Source organism: Cololabis saira, chromosome 5 (genome assembly GCF_033807715.1).
Source record: "Cololabis saira isolate AMF1-May2022 chromosome 5, fColSai1.1, whole genome shotgun sequence".
In the NCBI taxonomy this organism is placed as follows: Eukaryota; Metazoa; Chordata; class Actinopteri; order Beloniformes; family Belonidae; genus Cololabis; species Cololabis saira.
In genome coordinates this window covers 16,738,669-16,751,207 of record NC_084591.1, presented here as the reverse complement: position 1 = coordinate 16,751,207, position 12,539 = coordinate 16,738,669, and the positions used below count along the sequence as shown (strand labels likewise).

The window sequence follows — 12,539 nt, the reverse complement described above, 5'->3', positions numbered from 1 at the left end:
AGGGCCCTCTGCTACCGACTGCATGCAGGAAAGAAGTTTTGTCAAATCACAAACTGAGCACCCCAACTGTGCATGTGCCTGATCTATCTCCAATTCAGGGAACAAAGAACACCCCAGACAAACAACATATGCACTGTGATTTTTTTTAGCAAGACTTTTTAGTAAAATTGCCTGTTACTTACATCTCTACATCTCTGTCTGTGCTCGGGAAGTTTCAGCACCGCTGAGCTGACCCAAAACGCACTACCAATCTGCAGAGCCTGCAGACATAGAAACCTTTTATAGGACATTTTAGTCTCCCCACTGTGACAAAATGCCTTCATAATAGTCAGATTTAGGGGAAGAAATGTGAATATTTTCTTATTGTTTGGAAACCTTAACCTGGTTACTTCCTAGCATGTGAATAACCGGATTTCATAGCGAGAGAGAATCGTCCGGGTTTATGCCAAGATGCACGCAGTGACTCCCGTCTCCATACAGACAGAAGCTTCACGTTGCTCCTCTGATCCTACTCTTGGAAGAAAAACAAATGGTCATATTGCCGACGTGTTTTGTTTTTGTTGAAGCCAAAGCCACTAAAAACACACAAGTTTTAGCTTCATGTTCACTGTTGCCACAGTTTCATGTACATTTCTGCAAGAGACCAGGTGAACAGTCAGTCAGTAAAAGATCAGTATTCCCCTTGAAACCAAACGGATTCTGGGCCCTGAGACTAAACCGCATTACAAGATACCTTCATGGCTCATTGCCATTTATGCTGGTGAAGTGAAATCATTATAACCAATAAGGTGTGTAATGGATTCCTTCCCAACAGTCAGCGTGACTGCATGACTTCTTAATTGTCACTGCATGTGTGTTGGAATGTGTGTGTGTGTGTGTGTGTGTGTGTGTGTGTGTGCTGTATGTTAAGCGTAGGGTGATGAGTGGGGGGATCGCCTTAGGGTGGCGTATGGATTAAGGAAGCTGCCCTCCAACCGGGGATTTAAGTTTCTGCGTGTGAGAGAAAAACCTCCAACCTGCTGAAATGTTCCAGAGAAAGATGAGTTATTACTCGTTTTTTGAAGTGTGACAGGAGCAGGTGAAAAAAGAAAAAGGCATTCCCTGCAGCCATCAGTCTATGTGTCAGAAAGAACTGAGGGGTGTGGGTATGTTTGAACCATTAGTTGATGATTTTATTAGTGGGCTGACAGATGAATTAATTGGCATCTACTTTGCTAATCAGCTACTTAACTCATTCGTGCATGAAAACATTGCGAGTTTGACATTTTATGGACCAAACGATTAATTGATGAGTCAAACAAATAAAAAAAAAAAAACCCTCCTGATTGATGGTGAGTATGTGTCTAGTTGTAGTCATAATTGTGAAAAGCAGTTTTCATATGCAGTTAGATCTCAGACGGAGATCTACATGAGCCGATGGGCTTGTGTGTTTGTGTTTGTGTGTGTACGGCTTACTGTTTGTGTGTGTTATAGCAACTGTCTGCTGGATGTGGCGGCGATGCCGGTTGGAGGATGCGTTGGCTCCTGAAAGTAGCTCTTTTCTGGCAGGGCATGCCGTTTAATTAGGTTTCCCACATCCGCCAGCTGTGTCCACACAGCAAACGACCACTCTGCCCCACTGGAGAGCTGCAGCACCCAGTTTGAGGGAGGGGTGGGTCGGTGGAGGATGGTTAGCAGTGGCAGATTAGCCCTAGCTTTTTTTGCCCAGAGAGAGAGAGAGAGAGAAAGTGGGAGGATGCATTTGTGTGTTTGTTTGAGGGGCAAACAGAGATTGAGAGATTACAAGAGACACAGAGGTCAGCCGTTGGGAAAAAAAAGGTATGAGGCAGGAAAGCTAGTAGAGCTTGTCTGTGTGCGTCTGTTTGTATGTGTGTGCGTCTGTTTGTGTGTGTGTGCAGTGTACACAAGTACATTTAAATGTCTGCTCAAGTAGTTTGCGTGTCTGAGTCTGTGGTTTTGCACTCTCGCCGCTCAAGTGTCCAGCTGGCAGTGGGGAGATAACAGGAGCCTTGAAAATGGTGACAGAGCGCTAAACGGACACACAAACAGTCTATCAAACCTAATGAGGAAAAGTGCTGTGCCTAAAAGGAATGGCATCCGTGTGTGTGTGTGTTGTGCTCAAATCTCTTGACTCGCAGTCATACATCACAACAGACAGATGTACAGTAGGCAAGAGGACACACTTTTTTTTGTAGAGGCACGGAAGATGCAAACAAGCAAACTGAATTGAGGGCAGGGAAGCCGTCCCTGGAGAGCGTGCTGGGATGCACACGCTCTCTGGGTCACGGGCCAGCTTTAAAGGTGTTAACCTATGTAGGCCAAAGCAGCTGGATCTCACTACAATGGACAAGACCCATCAATCCCCTGCTTGTGCTTAGTGTGCTGACTACAATGGCCAGTTCTCTGTCATTTTGAAATAAAAGAACTGCCAGCCTTGACTGCAGGGTAATTATTCATATGGAAATTGGATTTCCATCGTCACACCGGTCTCCCGCTGCAACTTGAGAAACAATTCCACTGTAAGGAAGAGACAAGAGTGTTTGCATGTAAAAAAGCTAAAAATAAAAAGCTCAATGGAAAACATGCAGGGAGAGAATGCGTCCTCCTCATACTCCCGCTTCATGTTTCATCTGCAACAATGGTTCTTTTCTGCTCATCCTCCTCACGGCGGCGGTCGGGAAAATAAAGCACAAGGATCCGGCTTCAATTTTCTGCTCCTTGTTACAGCTCTGAGCTCAGGTTGTCATGTACCTTGTACTCACTTCATCAGACCTTTTCAGCCTCCTACAAGTCGCAAGAGAAATTGTAAGGTGTGCTTTGGAGCATTAACCCCCTCAGTGACCTCCCCAATCCATCCATCTCTGCCCAGGCCGTAGGTCTCTGGGGACAGGTGAGTAATTTAATTGTAGTTCAGTTTGATCATTTCATATAAGTGAAAGCAGTTTCGGTGTCAAGAGACCCTCCCCTTCGCCTGCATCGGTGTCAGAGCTGGCATCTGTCTCGGTCGGCTTTTCGGGCAAGAAAGTGCTGAATATGAATGATCACAATATGGGGTGATATCCTATTATGTTTTTCGGGGTAGGGTGTCTGTTATTTATTTATTATATCGGTTTCCTCTCTGTATCTGTTTAATAAGCGAGAAGAGCACTCGTGCTGTTTCTGTACTTGCCTGGTCAGCAGTTGCCGAACTGTTTACGTGTGTGATCTTATCGTTTCCCCCCGCCTTCCTGCTGCGCTCTCGTTTCTTTACCCCAAGCCTCCTTTCTGATCTTTTGCCCCTCTTGCTTAGCCACGCTCGCACGCTAACTCCTGGCGAGAGGATTGTCCGACAGGCATGCAGACTGCCATGCTGTGTTTCAGTGCCCCAGTGTCAAAGAAATACAGCACGGCAGTTTGAGGAGGAGAGTGCTTCTATGTGGTCGGAGCGGGATTACTTCGTCAGCAATCCAAGCTGAGCCGGTGCATGCACTGGTGCGCGCACAGGCGCTGCAAATCCTGTGTGAATCCTTGTGTGGTTCTGTGTGCACACCTGCCATTTTTTTCAATTATCTGACATTTTTCTCTGCTGAGAGCTGGTTCTCCTGTCCAGACATGTCCTTACTTGAGGTGGATGGCAAAAATGGGTGCGTGTGTGTGTGTGTGTGTGTGTGTGTGCGTGCGTGCGTGCGTGTGTGTGCATTTATGCACAATCATTCGCAGACCAACAAAGAAACAGACCTCCCTGTGGTGCACGCAAGCCTGGCCATGTAGCATCTCAACAGTTTTCCATTTGACATTTATCTTCACTCGCCAAATAAATAAACTTGAGGCAGAAATCACAAATCATTTTTCTGATTTAAGGCCTCCCTGTGAAATGTATTCACTACCTCCAGTCATCAATTGTGAGCTGTCTGTTCAGTTTGCTGCTGTGTTACTATGGTCAACACTGCACAGAACTTTGGTTTTACATTCACCTTTTAGTTCTTTTTATTTTAGGGGCTTAAGGTATTTTCAACCGTCTTCTATATCTATTAAAGTCAGTTGTTACATACTTTGTAAGCACAATATTTTGACTGAGAGGTGACCACTTTTAATGATGCTCTTGCTACAAGCCCATCTCACCACACATAAATACTTCGCTCAGATTTATTCAGCTCACATCGTGATGAATTGTTTGTTCCTTTCATTTATCAGTGTGCAGAGCGAATACTAAAAGGATGTAGTTTAACGACATACATATATACATACAGACATACATCTGTAAATGTGGGATTCAACATTTTGGCCGTAGAAAAAGGAACAGAGAATAAAGACGTTGTCTCCAAAATAACTTGGGGTACCACTTTAAACCTTTTCACCTCTAAACATGCCAGTCTAACAGGTCTCCTCTGACTCTTACAACTGAATAATTCAGAATATTTTAGCAAGAGAGAGATTCTCAAAAAGAAAAACACCAAACTGTGCAAGGTCACATGCAAATGTCCTGTTTTACAGCTCTACAAAACTAAATGCGTAGCAGTAATGGATAATATGAGCCTTTGGTTTGGCAGCATTATTAGCTCATGAGGCTAAACCTCTTTCTCAGTTCTTGAGACATTTAGAAGCAAATTTCTTTACCAGAGCTGTTAAATTAAGCAAACTGAGTGTTAAAAAAAAACCTACGCACCGAGGTGGTGCCTATTTGTACTCATTTCAGGAAGTCAGGTTTAGATATGTGGCGAAAAAAAGTCAGAGTGCAGGAATAGTGAATGAGGGAACCACATTAGAAAATAAACTTGACCGGCATGCCCACTCGTGTTAGTGGGGTCTTTAAGTTAAATAGTCAGAACGGCAAAGACTTAATTATTAATGCAGCTGTTTTAGGGTTTTTCTTTTAATTGGACTCGACAAAGCTTCCACGAGAACCGAAACCAATTCTGCCAAAGTTTAACATATTATGATAACCTGACTTCTTACAGAAACTGATTTCATGCTGCCATTAGAATAAACCGAAAATGGTGGGTGTGTTCTGTTTATGGTCTTCATTGCTTGGGCCTTTTTTTCTTCTTTTTTTGTTGGAAACTCCCTCCTTTCCAGTAGTCGGGACTGAATCCTTCAATCTCATGCATAAACATCCGTACTGTAATGGCTTTTTAAGTAGGTGCGATTTCACAGAGTTCAAGCCGAAATGCTCATCCATGGCATTGATAGCACATCCATACGCTGTTTTCCATGTGCTTCAAAAGAAATTGTGAAAAAAAAGCGGCTAACAAGGTTAAAAAAAAAAAGAGTAAAAGAACAAGAGCTTGTGGTGCCTACGCAGACGTAAGAAAAAAAACTGTGAAAGCAAAAGGAAAAAAATAAATCTTTCCTCACATACAGTATCAAATATTGCCGCTGCATGCTTTTTGTCTCTAAAAAGACAGCAGCGTTTGAAAGCCTGACAATGAGGTTCTACCAGAGTTACAACCTGCTATCCTGTAATTGATCATAGATTAGTGAAGGTTGGTGTTGAATTTTGCTTCAGATTATGGGGTGTTTTTATTTTGTTCACAAGATATGGATTTATCGGTCATAACATTAGGATTACCGGCTTAATATTGAGCAGGTCATCCTTGTGATTACAAAGAAAACGCTGACCAGATACAGTTTTGAGAAACACCTGAGGGTGTCCTGAGGATACGAGCAGTGCATCCTTTGACCCCTTTGGGATGTGGGGTGGGACTCCTTCCCATCAGAGTGGAGTGTTGTGCGTTTGGAGACCAAATGAACGCCTCAGACACTTTGAACATTTTTGCAGGGGGGCGGTTGTCGATCTGTAGAAATTTTAAAAACCAGTGGCAGTAGTCTGTAAATACCAGGATGTGGGTTTCCCAGTAAGAGCAGCATTTACTTATACTTCTTGTCAGTGGTTGTACTGATGAGCCTGATTGGTGAATGTTTATGGGGTGGGAGAATGAAAAGTGTATCATCTGCTTTATGAAGACAAAATTAACTTTAAGTAGAACATTTGTTGAAATGAGCTGTTACTTAATACATAAACTGTTAGACAAGCACGTTTCAACTGTAACACTTAAAACAAAACAAAAAAACATGCTGATCAATGGTGTTAAGTGGTTTAAACCTGCGTGTTCATTGCATGGATCTATAATAATAACTGGATGGGCCGCCCATTCATTTCAATGCATTCTGCTCAGCCAGCGCATACGCCGAAAAAATCTCTGACTTCCTGGTTTACTTCCGCATACACGGGCCCATAGAGCATGCGCAGTTGAGTCACCTCCCATCATGCCCCGGGGCAATGCCGCGAATATTAATATAATATGTATTAATATAATATATTAATTAATGTATGTTATTACATATATAGTATTACATATATTATTAATGTATCAATATAATATAATTACATAATATATATTAATATAATACATCCGTGGAATGCCCGGACACGGCTGTGACGTCAGCCGTGACGTCACGTCCAGAAAGAGACTTTTCTTTGACTTTTCTGGCCGTTATAAAACATTTTTGACGGATATAAAGTCCATGACTTAAAAATATAGAATACAAAGATTAGTAATTAACGGTGATTACAGCTGGAGGTGTCCTGTGAACAGTTTTAGAGGCTTCTCTTTTACTATTGCAGTCTATGGGAAAAAAGCTTTCTGGGCCGCATGGGATTTTTTGTTGCAGTACCGCGGCTGACCACTGGGAAAAATCGGCGCGCCTTCTGAGTGCGTGACCCGGGGGCTGGTTCATTGATGTGAGAAAGAAGATATTTTGTCAGAAAAAAAGACAAACAACTTCTCTCAATTAAAGTTTGTCTTACTGGAGATTCAAAGTAAACTTACGCACAGACCTTTCTGTTCGGCAGACGACCTCCCAGAAAAGATCAGACCAAGAATGTGCATAACAGTTTTCTACTGACAGTAATGCAAATATTTAGATACATGATTACAATATAATTGGCTAAACTGATGGAGAGGAACGTGGTTTAGACTTGGCCCTCCCTTCGTTGGAGCCTCGATTGGTCCCAATAATGCGGCTCTTGTCGTCTTTCGCTCCCCAAACATTGTGGATTTGGCCTTGTACTCAAGTAACCACTCTTGGTTGTCTCCTCTTTGTCGCTACTTTCCTGAGATTAGGAACAACTTCAAGTGTGTGATGCTTTCATTTGATACAGATTTTACCTGCATAAGAATGTGAGCAAGGTCACAATTTCCAAGTGATGTTTAGCCCGTCTCTCTAACTTCTTTACAGGCTAAAATATAGTCCCAACAATGGCAGGAAGATGATAAAAGGAGATGTATCGCTCATGATTTGGAACGGGTTTGGTTGCACTAAGGTTCATTCACAGAGGGAGACTTTGTTCTACTTTCTTCAAAGTTAAATGTCTTAACTTTTTTTCAATTAGAGTCTTTATTTCGAACATGATAGTGTAAGGTAAATCAAAAATCCTGACGTATTTAGAAGTTACGTAAATTAATAGTAAGAATTTTACACAGTATGAATATATATTGTGGTATACCTGAGTATAAACTAGCAGATACCTGCGTGATTATTGCTATGTGCAGTTATGTCACTGTATATAAACACTATTTACCCTGAGTCCCTGTATTCATCTATACATAAAAGCATACACTATTTACAATGTAAATTTATATATACCCTTGTACAATCTTATTCATTACAAGCATTGTAACTCATAGATGTCTACATGCATTAAAGCATACATATACACACATACTTGTTATATATTATTATATATGTCCATATATATACAGGACTGTCTCAGAAAATTAGAATATTGTGATAAAGTCCTTTATTTGTCTGTAATGCAATTTAAAAAAAAAAAACAAAAATGTCATACATTCTGGATTCATTACAAATCAACTGAAATATTGCAAGCCTTTTATTATTTTAATATTGCTGATTATGGTTTACAGTTTAAGATTAAGATTCCCAGAATATTCTAATTTTTTGAGATAGGATATTTGAGTTTTCTGTAATGGCTTAAGCTGTAAGCCATGATCAGCAATATTAAAATAATAAAAGGCTTGCAATATTTCAGTGGATTTGTAATGAAAAAAAAATAAATATTATATATAAAAATATAGTGAACTTAAAACCTGAATCATTCAACACACAATTCTCTGCATATTTGTAGCTTTATGGTTCACGATCCACCTGTTTTCACATTTCTGTCTTTCATGTGGGTTTTAAAAATGTAAGTTAACTTTTAATTAGAAACGACGCCACTTTTTTTCTCCACCAGCGAGGGGACAAGTTCGGGAGGATTTAAGATAACATTTTCAGTTTACTCTTTTTGGGAAGAGAAACTGGATCAAATACCTAATTAAGGGTCAGTTCAACACTGATATCAAGCTGTCTGAATTTACTAATTGTCTTTCACATAATCACATTTTTCATATGCGCCAGCTTCATTAACAAATGGTGCGTTTCATTATTATTTTCCCGGGTCATTTGAGGCATCATTAGCTGCCGGGTGATGTGGTACGCAGACTCTCTAAATTTAGCAGCGTTTTATTTACTCGAAAGAGCCACATGATGGATGATAGACATGCCCAGTTCTCACGTTCTCTTACATCGCTTTCAGCCACGTGGGGAAAAGAGATGTTTACTGGTATTGGGAGAAATGGGTGGTACTCCACCTGTGTCAACCCAACCAGGCATCCGTCTCTCGTCAGCTTTTTGAGGCTTCTGTAACTCCAGCTTTAAGGATAAAGCCCATGGGGAAAAAGGGACAAAGTAATACAGAGAAAGAGAGACATCCTGGGAGAAACCAGACTCTTTTTAAATACAGTGTGTAAAGAAATTAGTTTGCAGTGGCCCACAATGCAACATCTGAGGGAATTTTGTGTAACACTTTTTCCTATGATCAGGGGATGGCCATAGAATTGGCATGAATGAGTTCTTTGAAGTAAGCCATGGTTGTAACGGGTACTAGACTTCATGGAAACCTCAACAAACAGTCCTTGCATGCACAGGCTGAGAGAGTTTCCTTGCCACAGTCTGTTTTGTTGGAAGTCCGTGCAATAAGGCCACTTTGTCACAGGAATCAGCAGCCTAAACCTCCTTTTGTGAGATGGTGTCATGCTCATGAAGACGGATAAAGATATGTCTATTTCCGTTTCTAGTGGTTGACAGGCGGTAAACACCAGTCGAAGAGGTCAGTGTCACCTAGTGTTTTCACACCCACTGTCCAAATATACAGGGAGGAAGAAGGAAACGACCATATTAGCAGTAATTGAAAAACACTGCTGACTTATCTTGAAAAGAACAGCTCACATATGAATGGATGACAAGACATCAGCGTGTTGTAAATGAATGTAATGAAAAAACTACAAACTACTGCCATATCTGTCTGTAATCTTCCCCTACTGAGGCTCTGTAAGGCACAGTTTTTAAAAGAGACAACTTTGTTGCACCGAGGCCAAAACACAAAGGTGTTCATTTAATTCTAAGACCATTTTAAGGCCATTTTTCCACACCTGTCTGTAAAGATGCCGCCGAGTGGCACCTCTCTTTGTCACTACCAGTCGGTCTCGCTTTCATTACCAACAATTTGTGATTGCAAAGACGTCTTGCAGCTCGTACAATTTTGTGATGGTTCCTTGAAAGCTCAAACATAAAAGTTGTTTTGTGGAATCTCTCCACGCTGTGATAGGCTTGTAATTGCCAGCTGAAATGTCTTTTAAATGAAACATTTGTCATTTTTAAAGCTTAAAGTATTGTTCACATCATTTCTTTATTTTGTTTGTTTCGTGTGCATGTAAGATTAACCTTTTTTTTAAACTTTATTCATCTATTTTCAATCTTGGTAGAATGCTGACTGCTCTTCCTTCTTGATTAAAGCTGTAAAAACGAACTGCACACATTTCTGTACTGAGTAAGCACAGACATGCATTTTAGTGCACCATTTCAATTTTAATGGAAATGTTTAGAGCTATGAATTGAAAAGGCCATGATACTTTTATGTGGAGAAATTGGCTGAGGTTGGGAAATGAGGGGTAAAGGAGTAAATGAGAAGAAAAATAAAATCATCAAATTGAGTGGTGGGCACTTAAATGCAAATGTATTTTTCCAGTGAAATTATCAGGGTCCCTCCTGGACAAATGTCTAATCAGCCCCCCCCCCCACTTAGTCCAGTAAGCAGAGGCAAGTTAAGGTAATAAAAGAAAGCCTCAGCTAGTTTGATCAGGGTGCTTGGATTTAACAATGTGCTTGTGAACTTGACTGGCAAGGTGAAATGGAAAGGAAGTTAGCACTGAGGGCGCGGAGGCTCAAAACCACATTTAAACATAGGTACACATTTGTTGCGTGGGCATGGCCGCTGTAAAGCCACCTGTAGTTTCATATTTACCACAGCTTGGGCAAACAGCAGTGAGCGTGGACTCCGCCGGCTCCTGCTGTTTGCCAGTACATGATGCTGTCTGTATTCTTCAAGGATGGTGTGTGATCAGTTTCCTGAGACAGAACCGTGTACCTCCTGAGCACATTGTGTTTGGAAGTGTTGATTTTTAGTTTTTGTTGGGTTTTTTTTGGAGGGAGGGGGGGGGGCAAAATAAAGCTGGAATAGAGCCAAGCCTTTTAAATAAGCTTTTACTCAGTTATGGTTTTAGATCAAGGTCTTGGCCTTAATCTTTCTTTACAGAACAGTTTTATTTTCTCACCAGTGATCATTCTGATATTAAGTCAATTAAATCTACAATAACACGCCCTTTATATAACTGGAGCACAGAATTGAGTCACAACAAACACCTACACTGCACACTGTTGGCTTGCGGCAGTTTTTAAATGGTTTTAATCCAAAACCAATCAGAAAAAATATCTTCATGGCTTTCAAACATTTTGAGGGGTTGATTCATCCAAATGAATCTAGCTGGTGCTCTGATTGTTTTTGTAACTCCTCAAATTGTTTGAACTGAAGTGAACATTGATACTACCGTGATGTTTGTCCATTTAATTTGGACAATCCCACATCAATTTTTGTCAGCCCCTTTCAGTAAACAACTTTTTCTTTTTTGTTTTTCTTGTATCGCTCTTCGTGGCATTTTTTTGTTTTTTTATAAAATGATTTTCAACACCATTGATACCTCTGTATAGAGATAAGATTATTTCCACCTCATTTATAAATGAAGTTGTCTCTCTTTTTACGACATTTTGTTGAGACTGTTTTGTCAAATAAGAAGACAGGCATAAAAATGCAAACTCCAAAAAAGCAATTGCCATAGAAATGTAAATGCAAAAACATAAAATCATCAATAACCATTCCCTCATTGGGACGCCAGGTTTCTTAAGTTCCTCAAGTTGAAGAAACGGTTTTGGACCAAAAGTCTAATGTGATTGTCAGTTGGTCAAATAAAACACCCAAGTTTTTAAGAGTTGACCAGACAGATGAGCGTAAAGAGCCAATTTGTTGTTACTTTCTTTTCTGAGTTCAATTGGAAGTTATCATCTGTCTGGCATTTCTGGACAAGAAAATCTAATACAAACTCAAAGTCTTGTCAGAAAGAAAAAGTGTCACTCAGGGGCAGTCTATTGCTATCAATGAATCCTATAAATCCAATTTAACAAGGTGTTTCGGTCAACTTTATCAAAGGCTAAGGGAGGGTCCAGCAGAACTGGAGCTGTCAATTGTCCTTGCTGTGGCTATGTTATATTTTTAGAAACTTTGAGCTTCAGTAGATGGAGTCTCTCATAGAAATTACTATAAATGTTGTTTTGCTCCAGTATAGCTTCAGCTTTTTGCCCAAATTTTAGAAATGAAAGGTACTTTAGGTGTTGGCCTTTGTTTGGTTGGTAGTTATCTGAAGTGGTTTCTGAGTAAAGGTTCAAAAGCTTACTTATAAAAGCAGGAGACAGGGCCTTTTGTTAGAGACTGATGTATACTCTCCACAGTACTACTGAATGAAAAATCGAGTTTGAACAGGGTTTCGGAGACCCTGGACAATGCTGTGGGCTTCAATATGGTTTATTCGTTTGATTTAAACGTTGGCATTGAGAATTTTGCCCTGATATTCATCTCATCTACCTGAATAACTTGTTGCAGTCAGTTTCTGAGAAGACGCGTGTCCGAGGAGAACTGAGAGAAAATATTTGTTATTGATGGTGTCAAACAAATCATTTTTGTTGTTGTCATTTGAGGATATGAGACAAGCTAAAAAGGCAGAGTTTTCACCATTTCTTATACGGAAGTTGTATGAGTATTTGCCGAGTTTTGTTAACCACACAACTAGGGCTGTTCGATTAATCGATTTTAAATCGTAATCGCGATTATGTAATTAGAACGATGTTAAAACGTGAAAATCGTAAAATCGATTTTTCACTTTTTTTTTTTTTTTACCTTGTCTGCACACATATTAATGATTGATTGATGGAAATACCTCTCAATACCTGCGACAAGTGCCCCATGGGAGAGGCTCTTTAGTGTAGGAGGGGGCGTTGTAACATGCCCCCGGGCATCCCTCAAGCCAGATGCGGTAGACCGGCTCGTGTTCCTTGCAAAAAACTTGCAAATGTGAATAGCAAATGTAATGACTGACATTACACACCTCTAC

At 40.4% G+C, this 12,539-nt stretch overlaps 1 protein-coding gene across 2 annotated transcripts in view; it reads left to right on the top strand.

The window, feature by feature from the left end:
- Positions 1-12,539, top strand: part of plxnb2b (plexin b2b) — a 155,369-nt gene that overhangs the window by 85,742 nt on the left and 57,088 nt on the right. The gene's annotated exons all lie outside the window — the stretch shown is intronic.